At 46.6% G+C, this 14,728-nt stretch overlaps 1 protein-coding gene across 4 annotated transcripts in view; it reads left to right on the forward strand.

The window, feature by feature from the left end:
• Positions 1 to 735: 735 nt before the first annotated feature.
• The window catches only part of ADGRL3 (adhesion G protein-coupled receptor L3), a 488,937-nt gene continuing 474,944 nt past the window's right edge, over positions 736 to 14,728 (forward strand). For all 4 annotated transcript variants that reach the window (XM_050973756.1, XM_050973751.1, XM_050973755.1 and 1 more), the window contains exon 1: positions 736 to 1,536. The gene's annotated coding sequence lies outside the window, so the exon portion shown is untranslated. The remainder of the gene's footprint in view (positions 1,537 to 14,728) is intronic.

Consider the following 14,728-nt stretch of genomic DNA (forward strand, 5'->3'; position numbering starts at 1 on the left):
GCAGCAGACAGAGCCCCCAATCGATGCTGAGGGAAGCACACAGGTTCGCTCATCGGTGCCGCAAAGGCAGGCTGCAATTGGCCGCTTGGATGGGGGCAAAATTCCAAGCGGCCAGTCGGGACGTGGGAGATCCAGTGTGCATCGGGGGTCCGTGCCCTGTGTGGAGGCTGCGATTGGCCACCTGGCAGGGGAGCCACGGGCAGAGCGTCCAACCGGGTGGTGCGGGATGGTGCGGGATCCTTCGGGAGGGGGCTGCGGGACAGGTGGTGGTGGCGGCCGGGGGGGTGGGATCGCAGGGGGTGCGGGCTGAGGGGCAGTGCGGGCGCGGCGGTGCGGTGCGGTGCCGGCCGGCTGCTAGGTGGAGCCCGCGTCCGCGCAACCCAGATCCGGGCCCTCGGCGCTCCCCCGCCCCTCGGCTCGCCGCCCGCCCGGCTCCGTGCGGCCGCCGCCGGGCAGGGCAGCAGCGCCGCGCCGCCCGCCGCCGCCTCCTCCCCGGGCCCCGTTCCCCGCTCCCGGTGCGGCCCTGCGGGGGACGCGGATGCCGCGAGTCCCGCCGCCGCGGAGCGCGCTGCCCGTGTGCGGAGCGTGTGCGCTGTGCCGAGCCGAGCTGTGCCCAGCCGGCGGGGCGGCCATGCGGCCCCCCCGCGCCCGCTGAGCACCGCGCGGGGCGCGCCCGCCCAGCCGCCCCCTCCGCGCCCGCGGAGCCGCCCCCTCCGCCCGCCCGCCCGCGCCGAGCCGCGCCGCGCCGCGCCGGGGCTGGCGGTCTCTGCAGCGGGAGGAGGAGGAAGAGGAGGAAGGATCCAGGGTGTCTGCGGAGCGCAGGGGGCTGAGGACCACCCGCCTCCCTCTGCGCGGGCGCCTTTGTGTCCCCCAGCCCCGGCGGAGCGAGGGGCCGCGGGCAGGGGAGCGGATGCGAAGAGCGGCTGGTGCTGGAGGGGAGAGAGAGAAAGGGGGATGGTGGAAGATTTCTCTTCTTTTTTATTTTTTTTTTTTTTGGTGGTCTTTTCGGCAGCGGCTGTTCTTCCCCAGCAGCAGCAGCAGCAGCGGCGGCGGCGGCAGCAGCGGCAGCAGCAGCACAGGCAATGACTCTGCCGCATCCGAATCGCCTGGCCGGTGGCGCCGGCTCCGGAGACATCACCTTGCTCTGAAGTTGCCCACCTGGAGGAGGTAAATCGGAGCGGGGCTTTCGTCCAGAGGGGTCGGCGACGGCGAGGAAGAGGAGGGAGTGATCTCCTCCCCCATCCCCACACACTCTCGTCCTCCAGGAGGAAGCTTGTGTAGCAGAAGAACACGGCAAAAAAGGAAAGACTTTTACTTCTTTCTATTTTTTCTTTTTAATTTTTCTTTGCTTGAGGGACGTCCGTGCTTCTCGTCCGGCCCCCTTTTCCTCCTGGCTGGGGGCTTTGGTACTGTGGCCAGGTCTGCTTCCTTCTCCCACCTCTGGTTTTAATGGCTGGATTGTGGCAGCAGCTCCCTGCTGCAGGTTGTTGAGGATCTGATGGGGACTCGCATCTCAGGAGCCGGAGGTGACTAAAGGTAACTAACGAGCGGATGGATGCTCAGCAGCCCTTGCCTGGCCCTCAGTTGCTCCCTTGCCCGCCTGCGCTGGGCTGAAGGGTGCCCGCCGCCCTGGGTGCACGCTTGGATTGAATTATGCTCTAATAAGGGTAGTTTGTCTTCAGGGGGGCTGGATCCTCCAGGTAACGGGGGAGCATCTCACTGGGTCTGCATGCCGGGCGACCGTGGAGACAAGCGGTGTGCGTCTTGTTTGGAAATGCCTTGTAGGCTCCAGCCTGGTTTGGCTGTGGGCAGCTAGGGTGGCAAAGACAGTGAGGAGATGGAGGGACCTGGTAGGTTTTGTTCTTGCTCTCTCTTTGGTTTTTTTCTTTGAAAGGCACCACTTTGGACTGGGGGGTTTGCTGGTGTTACACTGAGGAATTCGTGAGTTTCATTATGTTTCCTCAATCTCCCCCCTTCTCCCCCCCTTCCCCCGTCTTCATGCCCACTCCTTCGTGGATCTGCGTTGCTGTTTAATCGCTGAAGGGTGCCTCGAGAAGCGATTGCTTTCTTGGATATTAGGGGGCATGAGTGGGGGGGATGTTGCCGAATTGGGGGTGTGTGTTGGGGGCTGCCTGTGCGTGGATGTGAGGGGCTGGGGTAGAGATCTGAATCCAGCAGCCCCGGGTTACAGGTAGACGCGGGGAGCTTCGCCTTCCCGTGCAGCCGGAGAGCGAAGCGTTCGGTGTAGGTAGGGATGTGCAGAGCTCCCACCTCCTGCCCGTGAGCTGTGCTTGCTGGCTCTTATCAGTATAGGACTGGCGTTTGTTTTGAGCTAGGGCCGATATGTATAGCTGGAATTGAATTTTTAATGCCTCTTTTCTTTTAACCCTTTGTTTATTTGCTCCCTTAATTATTTATTTGTGTTCCCCTTGCAATCATCTTTTGACCGCGTAACTTGGAGGTACCGCTTGTAAGGCTGATGGCAGGGAGGAACCATCAGCCGGAGAGCAAACATCCAACCCTGTTTCCCAGTTTAAGGAGCCTACCTCCAGCTGGTGCCCGTTAGTGCTAATGAAGATGTAGCTACACTACCCCAGAGATGGGCCCTGGGTATTTGGGGGATTGTCTTCAAGGACTGAGTTTGATCAGCAGACTTGCATCCGGAGTTGTCCAGGGAAGTAACGCTGACCTCCAGTACATTTAGTTGGGCTTTTTTCCTTACCCTTTTCCTTATAGACAGGCAAATGTGTAGTTTTGCTTGAGGGGTGGCGAGGTAGGAAAGGAGCCTCTCTTTCCCTCCCTTTCTTGATAGGCATGAGATTCTTCTCTGCGGTAGTTAAAACAACTCGTATTTTGGCCAACAGCAATGTATTGTTTCTGCTTGTCAACTGTGGAGTTCATTATCGTTCTAACCAAAACAACCCATGTCTATTGTATTTACTTTCCTGTTTAGATCACTCCTTAGGAGTTATTGCCATTTCCCCTCTCACAGTTCTGGTTCCAGGCAGCCAGCTGCTTAGAGGGAGGCTGAGATGCAAGGAAAAAGGCAAAAATGCCATCTGTTTCTTGATATAAGGCAGAGAGGTAGTCTGCCGGCTGCAGTTTCTCTCTGTATTATAGCACTCATTATTCCAGAGTGTAGGATCAAAATTTTCGAAGCTGACCAAAAAGAAATCTTCCCTGAAAATAAATAAATTCCATTTTCATTGTGGAATGCTGCCTCTTAGGAGTGCAGCCAATGCTGCCTGCTTGGTATTGAGTAGTAGCATGTGCTTTGTAGAGCTCATTTATCATCATTTCCAGGGGTTTGCAATATGAACAGACTTCTACTGTGCATTCACTAGGAAGAATTCTTCCATGGAGCTTTTCATGGGAGTAAACCAGGTGTTACAGGTTAAAATGGGCTGCTGTCAAAAAGTCTGCAGTCGTCACTTTAGATCCATGCCAATGTTGGGTGACAGAGTTCAGGTTAGGTCTCCATGGTAAAGCTGTATTTTTTTTCCTGAAGATTAAACTGCTCTGAGAGAACAGGAGTCAGACCCCCTTGCTGTGGTTGAGGCTGCTCTGGTTCCTGCTATTTATGAGTACTTTAAGAGTACTTTTTTCCTTATTTAGACTTGATTTACTATAAAGTGATTGTTGTCTTGTTACCTGCTAGCAAAAACTAAAATGAATAGAAATCTCTGGTGTATTTATTTCCAAAAGGATTGAAGTTTCTGTAAAGCTAGTCTTCACCTGTGAGTTCCAAATAATTTTTATTATTGAATAAGTATGTATTTTCCCTTTTCTTCTTGGGGTGGTTAGGAGAAGGTATGTTTAGTTTTGCATTGAATTCCAGAACAAGATAAATGACAGTGTAGATTGATGATAGTGAAAACATTGAGTGCTGCTTTGCGGGCAGTGAGATTTTAATGGTATTTATGAAGTTGAGGCTACAGAGTCCTCATGGAGATGTGTTTTTGTGACAAGAGTGGGAGCTGGTGTTTCAGTTTCTTGGTGCCCTCCGGAGATGAAGTAGTTTATGTCTTAGCCTAGGATATTTGAATTTGTCCCTGTGCCCTGCCAGATCCAACCCTCCACCCCCTCCTTTGTTTGCTTGGCTGTGCATCCCACAAGTTGGGATGCCACGGGGATCACGTCCTTCCTCCCAGTCGGGGGTGATGTGGCAGAACTGCTCAGCTTGCCTATCCAAGCACTGACTGATTGCAGGAAAAGCTTTTTTTTTCCCTCCTAAAACAGAAAGCAAATTGCCCAGTGCCCGCTGGTGCAAACATGAAGCTGGTGCTCTTTGCTGGCTGGAAGTGCATGCAGGTTTGTAGGTGAAGATGCAGGCATGCACATCCAGCCAGCTGACTGATGAGCTGGGAATCTCAGCCCAGCATTGCAGGGCTGTTAGAAAAATAAATAGACATTTAGAGGCAGGTAGAGCGAATGATCAGCCAGGACTGAACAGGAATGTGCGTGACCTTTAGCTTTGGGCAGCACTCAGCTGGAGGGCCTGATGCTGCCGTCAGGGTTTTCACGTTCAGAGCATGAGTGGATGCATCATCAACACATTTATTCGTGCACACGGGGGAGGGAAGTCTTTGTAAATGATGAAGTCCTAGGAATGGGTGATTTATTAATAATTTTAATACTGATAGTGTTGGGACTGGTGTAGATTGACTAGGAAGCAATTTAATGCATGACACAGTATAAAGGATGGGTTAAAGATTGAAAGAGATGGAATTCAGGGAGCAAGAATGGATCAGGGAGATGCTAAAGTGTGGAGGATAGGCATAAGGATTTCTATGCTTTAAATAAGTTCCTTTTTTTTTTTCCTGTTGTAATTATATTACTTAGTGATTGTGGAAACAGGTGAATGCTGCGATTGGAGTGATTTTGATAAAGATTTTCATTCCCTAGAGACTTCTTGCATATCACAAGAGGTTTGGAAGAACAACTCAAAAATTAATTTTTTTGGAGTGATGATTATCTGAGAGATAGACATCACAATATTGACGGGTTGCTGAGGACAGTACTGAAACATCAAGACAGCCCTGCAAAATAAAGAATTTTTTGTCTGCCCCTTCTGATGGGCTGCTTATTGGAGTAGGATGTACTGGTGAGCATCGACATTCTGGAGAGATGTTTATGGACGCCCATTTCTTCCCTGCTGGTCCTTTTCTCATTCAATAGATGCCCTCCTGCTGGGATGGGAATATGAAAAATGCACCATGATGCCAAATTCTGAGTGTACGTCCACACTTCAGTCTCTGCTATGTCTTCAGGCAGTGCTTTCAGTTGCAGGATGGAGAGCTAAAAATTGTCGTTTGCAGTTCAGTATGCACTTGTGTATTTGTAGGAATGTACCTGTCCCAGTAAGGGGGTGTGACATGCTAGCCTCTGACTGCCTCATCTCCTGGGGTCATGCCTGCCTTGCCAAATGTTTGTCACGATCCTCACCAGCGCTTAATGTGAGGCTCTTTAATTCCTTGCTTGGGATGCATGTGAGTATGTCCTGTTTCTGTAGGTGTTGAGATGCTCCAGCACTCCCTGATCTCATCCTCGTGCTTACAGTGGCAGTGGAAGCTCCCAGAACAGGCTGATGAAGTAGAAGTTTGCTTTTAAGCATCTACTTTTAATTCTTGCCTACTTTAATGGCAAAGAAACCACCTCCTACTCAAATCTGTGATGTGATTCTATCTAGGACGTTATCTCATTGCCTGGTTTTGGCCTCCAGGTTTGCAGTGTAATGCTTGCTTTACGTTCCTCACTAGATAATCTCTACTGTGCACTCAGAAATTCCTGTCTGCAAGCTAAGTGTTCATTTTTAAGACAACTTCTCTAAAGACACCTTGGCACTACAGCTTTTACTTCAGCAGTCTTTTCAGAGAGCCTTCTGATTTTGCCTGTAAGGCAGATTCTTTTACCAGTCATTGCACCAAGCATCTGTAATGATAGCAAGGTAGCTGGTCTTTTCAGGCAGTGGAAACATAATTTTAATAGTGTTGTGGACCACAGTTTTACTTACTAAGTGGTGCTCAGTGTGGGATTTTTTTTAGCCTGCCTGAAACCCCTGTTTTCCTCTATCTGAGTCTTTTCTTTCCCCTCCCTTTTTGAACTTGTAATCTCTACTTCTTCAGGCCCACTCCCATCCGAGGGAGGTACTGCTGCATCTGTGATGGGAGCTCCCACTGTAGGCAGTGGAGCACTTCTGTTGGCTTCCCTGTTAGGGGAAGATGCTCAAGAATCTCACGTGTGGTATCTTCTGAAGAGAAGCTCCAGAATCTCAGATGAGGTATCTTTTCAAAAATGTTCCCCTGCTTCAGCATCAAGTTTCTAGTAATTGTTTTGTGACATCTTTTGCCAGAGGTGGCATTTCAGGCCAAACAAAGCAATGAACACAGAGGAAGAGTAGAAATGTGTGTACACTTCTAAAATGTGTTTGTGAAAACAGTCCAAACTTAAAATCAAGATACTTTTGTTTGAGGCTCGACGTCTTTCAGTTTCAAGGGTCATGAAATAGACACCATTCTGAAGAAAGCAAAGAGGAGTTTGGCAGCTGTCCCAGTTAGGCAATATGAAGTTGCAGATTTCATTTAAATGCCTAAGAGTAATAAACCTTTACAGAGCATCCATTGGTGCTCCCTCTGGCAGGATTTTTGAAAATTATTTTTTAAAGCACGTTAGTCAACATGTGAGTAATTACACAGGAATTATTTCAGTGGCTACAAACCTAATGCTTCAGAGGCCTGTAGCACAACTCCTATTCATTACAGTGGGTACCTGTCAGGGAACAGCTTTGAAATATTATGCACAGTGTTTTGAGTAGTTTGGATTATAGCTTTGCTACTATTAATTGTGAGAGCTCTACTGATTTGATTGCAGTTGCATTGATTTATATCAGGTGAAGTCATTGATTTTGAACTTTGGAACGGAGTATGCTTTTCTAAAACTTAGAACAAGGTGTCATAAATACAAAGGACCAACATGACTGTTTTCTTACAGCAATGCAAAGCTAAAATGAAACTAAATAGGACTCTCTGTGCTTCTGTAGAAGTGATGCTTAAAATTTAGCTGTGAATTGTCCTACTGCAGAGTCCTGCTCAAAGGTGCCAGCATTGCACAGCACTTTTCTAAAAGGAGGTCTAGTCTAAGCCTGGCCCCTTTGGGTAAGACTCCAAGTGGTTTTATACCAAGGGCAAGTAATTAGTTCGTGAGAGTCACTGCATACAATGTCTGAGTTTTTACACCAAGTCCCTTTCCGACTCCCCAGGAACTGAGAATCCACTTACAGAGGTGAGGCCACTATATCAATGAACACTGTTTAAAGTTCAGGGAATGGGAACGTTCTGACTAATGCAGTCTCAGAACATCTGTTTATCGTGGGCAGGCACATATATAGACATATAAATACCATGATTTGGGGAACAGACCCAGTTCTGATTTTTTTGTCAAACTTGGGGAAATGAAACAGAGTTTTGGCTTTAGGTGAAATCTGAGAATTGCACCTGTACCCAAAACACATGTACCCACGTGTGTATGTCCGTGTGCGTGCATACACTGGTTTTGTTTGTGAAATGATGGTGCTGATGCATACTGTTGTTTGGTTTTTTTTTTTTTTTTTTTTTTTTAATTGTCTTGTTGGAAACGCTCCCTATTTATTTTCTGGCTGTTTTTTGGTAGGTGCAGTAACGGACAGTAACTTGTGCAGGGGCCTGCAGTTGTAAAATTTTAACTGAGTTGCTTGGTTAATAGTCCAACACCAAAATAGAACAACCACATTTTCAGATGTGTTGAGCAACCACATGTTTTATCAGAGTCAGTTCTGGTCCTTGCTTATTTGTTGTAGCAGGCTTTTTCCATTCTGAAGTTGCTGATCCCAAGCCTGCCTTAATGAGATTTTTTTTTCATTGCCTTCTGAGGGAGAAAAGAGAAGCTTCAATGTGTTACAGAAGTGCTGTTTGCAGCATACTTGGGAAAGTCAACATTTTCCTTTGAACAAGGAATAAGGGGCATGTTAGCTGTACGTATGCTGCCTAACTTTGGGCAGGCCTGGGTTAGATGGGGAGTTGAGCTCAGAAAAGCCCAGCACTGAGAGCAGCTGAGCTGTTAACTGTATTTTTAGTGCTAAAGCTTGTGTGTTGTGTTGGAGGACTCCAGGAGACAAGGGAGGCCCTAAGCAGAAGCAGAGCCCCTGTTCTGTTTGATCAGTGGGTCTCTGTGTAGGAGCCCTGCAGAGGCACTGCCCTGCCTTGCTCTTCAGTGTCACAAACCAAGCCTTGGCTCAAGCCTGTGAGAATAGGGGAGGGACCCAAGCCCAGTTTTTGATGTTCTGCATGGGTGGGTACCTTGAATACTCAAATGCATTCCTGTGACAGCTGACCCTGTAAGGACATTTTCAGTAGCTCTCTGTATTTTTTCTTCTCTTTTCCCCCTTCCTTCTCACCCACAATTTTATTTTATTTATTTTTTAAAATTTTATTTTTATTTTTTCTGTTCCAAAGACTGCTGAAGGAAAGGAAAAAAGCACCCTTTGTAGCTGTCTTTTTGAATACATCTCACTGATGGAGACAGTTGAGGATTTCAGGGATCATGTTAACTCCCTTTCTTTTGCTTTACCCTTGCATGTGTGTTACTGACTGAAACGCTGTGATTTCAAAATGGTGCAAATTCCCACCACTTGCTTCAAAGGGCACAGGTTTTTGTTGTTTGGGTGTTTTTGTTTCAGCAAGATGTATGTTGTGGTTTTTTTTACCCATATGCGCTGTGTAGTGTTAATCCTTACCACTTCTGTTGCTGCATTCTTGTGCATTTTTGGTTTGGGTTTGCTTGTTTGTTTGTTTTGTCTCCCTCCTTTTTTCCCCTGTACTTACAAAGGATTTTGGGATTCTATCCTGAATTATATTTTTATGTCAAGTCTATCTGGAGGTGCACAGTACTTGTTTATAATCCTGTAGTAAATGGCTTATCTGGAATATCCAGAGAACAGCCATTCCTGTCTCCAGCAGACCGCAGATTTCTATATTGGACATTGTTTCTCAGCTAAAGCTTGTTGGAACTGTGTGTGTAATCTAAAATGGCATTCCTTTGGATTTTGGATATCGCAATCACAGGCTGTAATAGTTGGAAAATTTGATGTATCTATCCCACTTCCTTCCGAGGGAAATTATGATGTGACTACTGCACTTGCAATTCCCATAGCACAGACTTCTTCAAGAAAATGTCATTTTGGATTATCTTTAATGGATGCAGGTGTGTGGAATGTCTGTGTGTCTTTTTTTTTTTTTTTTTTTTTTTTTTTTTTTTTTTTTTTTTTTTTTTTAAGAAGAATGTAATGTTACAATTGCTGCATTATTTGGTACAACTCCAAAGTGAAATATACCTCCTTGAGTAAAATTCTTCCTGATAGGTATTTGAAATACAGTAATTGTGCTGTGTAGAGGGATAACTTGTGACCTTCTGACAAGGGACCCACAATTACAATCATAATGCACTTTATAGATCTCCTTAAGTAGGTCACCAATTTGCAATGAATATTTCTAAAGTCTGTGCGAGCCTTTCAGTTGCAGGAATGGGGAGCCTTGTTCTGTACAACGTCACTGATATTCAAAAAGGAGGCTGAAATCACTGAATCACAGGATGGATGAGGTTGGAAGTGACCACACTGGGTCATCTGATCCAATCTCCCTACTGATGCAGGATCATCCTAGAGCACATTGCCCAGGTTTGCGTTCAGACTGTCCTTGAATATCCTCAGTCAGGGAGGCTCAGAATCTTTTTTGGGCAATCTGTTCCAGTGCTTGGTCACCTACACAGGAAAAAAAGTTCTTCCTCATGTTCAGGTGGAACTTCTGTGTCTTAGTTTCTGCTCATTGCCTCTTGTCCTTTTGCTTGGCACCACCAAGAAGAGCCTGGAAACATCCCCTGGACACCTCCCTTTGGATACTCACAGACATTGATGAGATCCCTTCTCAGTCATCTCTGTAAGACTGAACAAGCCCAGCCCTCTTAGCCTGTTCCTTATATCTCAGTAAGAGAAGCAGAATCATGGAGTCATAGAATGGTTTGGGTTGGAGGGGACCTTAAAGATCATCTCATTCCAAACCCCTGCTATGGGTAGGGATACCTCCCAACTGGACCAGGTTGGTCAGTGCCTTGAACACTCATTGCCTGGCCATCTACAGCCTCTCTAGGCAACCTGTGCCTCACCACACAGTGAAGAATTTCTTCCATAAATGCTCCAGTCCCTTAATGCTCTAGGCTCCTCATCATCTTTCCATCTCCACTGGACTCACTCCAGGAGCTCCATGCCTCTTGTCCTGGGGAGCCCAGAACTGGACACAGTGCTCCAGGTGAGGCTTCACAAAGGCTGAGTAGAGGGGCAGAATCACGTCCCTCGATCTGCTGTCAGTGCTCTTCCTAATGCTCCCCAGATAGCATGGGCCTGCTTGGCCACAAGACATGGACTCCTGGCTGGCTCATGGACAGCTTGTTGTCCACCAGGACCTCCAGGTCCTTCTCCATGGAGCTGCTTCCTGGCAGGTCAGCCCCAGCCTGTGCTGGTGTGTGGGTTATTCTGCCCCAGGTGTGGGACCCGGCATTTGCCTTTGGTGATTTTCAGATGATTTATGCTGAAGGGCTGCACATCTCTCAGGGAAATTGGCCACTTTTCCCTCCCTTGTGTCATCACTGAACTTGCTGAGGGGGCATCTGTCCCTTTGTCAGAGTTACTGATTAACTGGGCCCAGTATTGACCTGTGGGGGACAGCACCAGTGACAGGGCTCCAGATGAACCCTGTGCAGTGACTGTGACCTTCTGGGACCTGCTGTTCAGCCACTTCTCAATCCACCTGACTGTACCCTCATCCTTTCCACACTAGCTGAGCTTGCCTGTGAGGATGTTATGAGAGATAGTGTCTAAAGCCTTGCTGGAGTCGAGGTAGACAATATCCACTGCAACAAGGGAATGATACCAAAGTAAGTAACCATGTTTGGTGAGAAATCACTTCACTGAGCACATGAGGATATTCCCAACTGAGCAGCCCTGTGTTTGCAGTGGAGCTGAGACCCTGGGTGAAACTCAAGATGTTTGAAAGATATAGGAGGATGTTTGCCAATACACTCAAGCAGTTATTTATGCCAGCCTAAGCTAGCTGCAGTTGTTCTGTTCAAGGGGAGAATCTGGACCTCCACAGTGTCTGCAGGGATGTTTTTGACAGAGAAAATGTGAAATGGTGTGGAATATATCTCAGAGCTGCCTCACTGTTTGTCTTAAGATTTGGCAGCAGCAGATGGGGGGTTGTCTTCTCCAATGCTTTCATGCTTGGTTGCTCCCTCATCCCGAGGAAGCAAAGGGCAGCCCAGCATAACCTATGAGCCAGGCTGTAAGGGTGAGGATGCCAGCTTTTGTTTGACCCTTTTCAAGCTGCAGGCTTGAGCACAGCAAGAGTTCACAATTATCCCAAGTTCATGCAATTTGGGGGTGAAGCCTAATTCAGCAGTCATCATTGTGGCAAAGCTGATTACTTAAATGCATAAATAAGTAATTAGTAATAAACAGAGTAATAGACAAGTTAGTGAAGAATACCATTAAAGTCTGGTCTGTAGTAATACAGATGTATTTTGCAGTAGTGGTAACATAATGCTGGATTTTTGACCTGGTTCCTCTTACAACTTCAATAAAATGAAGGGCGCAAAGTGTATTTTGGTCTAGGAGTGCCAAATCCACTCCCAATTTCTAACTTAAAATAGGTCTGTGCTGTACTGCAGTAGGAACTATAGTTAAACATCAAGCAGATAATCACATTTTGGGGCTTTTTTCTCCTGTAAATCACTTTTACTTTTATCCCATAGACGTTTGTGTGGATGATTGCTTGTTGACCACAGAGTTGTGGTTTTTGTTTCTTTCATTTACGTCCTCTATTGAATTAGCAGAGTTATGCAGTTTTGTCTGTCGTACTTTGGTGGGATGCTGCAGTGATTTAATTTAAAATGAAAGAGAGATGTCTTCATTGTAGGGAAAACCATGGCTAAGTGGTGAGAGTAAGCAGGTCTTCCATTACCAGAAGCCCTAATTAGAAGAAATCCCATGTACGGTTGACCTTGACTATTGAGACAACCCTCAAAGAAGAAAGAGCACTAAAAATTAGTATGCTGCCAGTGCTGCACTTTTATTATTTGATGTTATTAAGCAAACTCGGTGTGTATTTCTTTTTTTGAAGCGTTTGATTAAATGTGTGATCTTATCTTGGTGAAATGGCTTGCTGGGCTGCAGACAGTGGTGTTCAGAAATGAAATTTGTTTAGAGCCTCTGAACAGACATTTATTCAGTGAGACCTTTCTTGAATAATAGATGTGACAGTGAGACAGCTGTGCAACGTGTTCTGGGGGTTGGACTTTTTTTTTTTTTGTGTAGAGTTTTGCAATGTGATTGGGGGAGAAGATAGCACAAGAGCACAGGTGTGAGAATAGAATTTAGGGAAATTATCATATCTTGCAGATTCAGGCCCTGGTTCTGCTGAGAATTATTTTCAGATCAAGATTTACACACTTCAGGACTTCTCCGTTGGCGTATGGTTTGGCATATCAAGTGATGCATGTGTATATCTAGTTCTGTATCAATAATCTTATCCTTTAGCTAGAGCTTTAAGATGCCTAAATTTTGTAGAAGTAAAAGAAGTCAAAACACACAAATCCCCAAACGGGGATTTAACTCCTGTGGTCAGTGCTGATGTAGTTGATGGTAGCTGACTCCTGTCATCCGTGCTGATGCCCTTAAGCAGTCCTATGTTTTATGATAATTCCAAATCAGTGAGATGAAGGGAGACTTCACCACAGATGTTTAACCTCTTGTATTGTGTCCAACAAGGAGAAGGTGTGAAATGTAGGTAAATACTCTCGTCTTAGATGTTTTTATCATCAGTGCATTGGTTTTGGCTGGGCTAGAGTTAATTTTTTCGCAGTAGTTGTTGTGGGGCTGTGTTAGAGATTTGTGCTGGAAGCAGTGTCAATAATTCAGGGATATTATGGTCACTGCTGAGCAGCTCTTGCTCAGTGTCAAGGCCCCTTCTGCCTCTCACCCCACCCCACCAGCGGGGAGGCTGGGGGTGCGCAAGGAGCTGGGAGGGGAACAGAGCCAGGACAGCTGATCCCAGCTGACCCAGGGGATATTTCATCCCATATGGCATCATGCTCAGCATTTAGAGCTGGGGGAAGATGAAGGAAGTGGAAGACATTTGGAGTGGTGACTTTTTGTCTTTCCAAGTGATCGCTGTGTGCAATGGAGCCCTGCTTACCTGGGGTGTAGCTGCCCATGGGAACTGGTGGATAAATTCCTGGTTTTGCTCTGCTTGCCTGCACAGCTTTTGCTTTACCTATTAAATGGCCCTTATCTCAGCCCAAGAGTGTCCTCTCTTTTAGTGTGAGCCACTTGGTTGTGGGGAGCATGTGAGCAGCTGTGTGGGGCTTGAATGCCAGCTGGGGTTAAACCATGACAATTGAAAGCACAATGCTTTTTTTATTGGGCACACCCACTGTGGAACCCTTCACCAGGGAAGAAGTATTCCACAGGAGGAATACTTCAATTTTCAATACTTTCAATTTTGAATACTTTTCAGTTTTGAGGCATTATTGGACATACAGTGGTATATATCTATTTTTCCAACAAAACAGTTGACTTCATTGTTGTTTTCCATACAACTCACTGCGATAAAAATTCATTGAATGTGTGAACTGCACAGGTTTTTCAGGTGCTGACACACAGCTACATGACTTCATTTCCCAACGTGAAACTGAGAACATGAGTACCTGGAAGTATATTATTTTAAGCTTTCTTTTTCAGTAGTGGGCTGTGGTGATCTTTGAAGGCTGGATGTGTGAGTTTTCTAAGTGACTTAGCATTCCCCTGCAAAAGAAGGAGGAATTCCACTTTTAAAGGAAAGGAGCCCCAGAGTGCCTTTGCTGCAAAACTGGGTTTAGGTCAATCCTAGTCTGCCCCACTGCTTCCCTGCATTGTACAGCAGCTGTGTTTACATCAGGTTAGATGTGACTGATTCCTCCTTCTAGAGGTAAACTCAAAACTTTTCCTTATTGGAGTTGAGAGGAGATGTGAGTTCCATGCCTTAAGGGTGTCTTGAGGTGCAACTTAGGAGCCTCCAGTGTTTGATGCTCCGTCTGCTCGCCTTTCTTGGTCTTGGGTTCAGGGAATTGTTTTTCCTAGGAGCTGGACAGCTCTCAGGACTTTCTAATAACTTATAATTATGCATATATTTTTTCCCTCCTAGTGCACAGATAATCCCAATAGATGCCAAATGCAGGTTTTTTGAGGCTGGATGTGAAGTACAGGAATTCGTGTGTCTGTGAGCTCTGCATATTTTGCTATGATGTTTGCCTGAGCTTCAGGAATAATTTCTCCTTGCAGAGTGATTGTGTATATAGTACACTGAGGAGGAGTATGGCCTGTAAGCATGATATGGCCATCATATTTTAAGGGGCTCTTCCATACATCTGCAGCTGGATATGAGTTGTCTTTTTAGCAGAGACTGCAAGCCCAGAGCCATGGGTCAAAGACCAGCAAACATGATTCTTTTTGAGCATCCTGGATGGTGTCCCCAGGGCTGGCTTGGTGCTGAGGGTGGTGAAACTGCCTGCCATGAAATCATCATCCTGGGATGGTGGCAGACAAAGAGAAAGGGTAAGGAGCAAGGAGAGCCAGGTTTTTAACTATTTTACTGGTTACACTGGG

The sequence above is a fragment of the Serinus canaria genome, chromosome 4, assembly GCF_022539315.1.
Source record: "Serinus canaria isolate serCan28SL12 chromosome 4, serCan2020, whole genome shotgun sequence".
NCBI lineage: Eukaryota > Metazoa > Chordata > Aves > Passeriformes > Fringillidae > Serinus > Serinus canaria.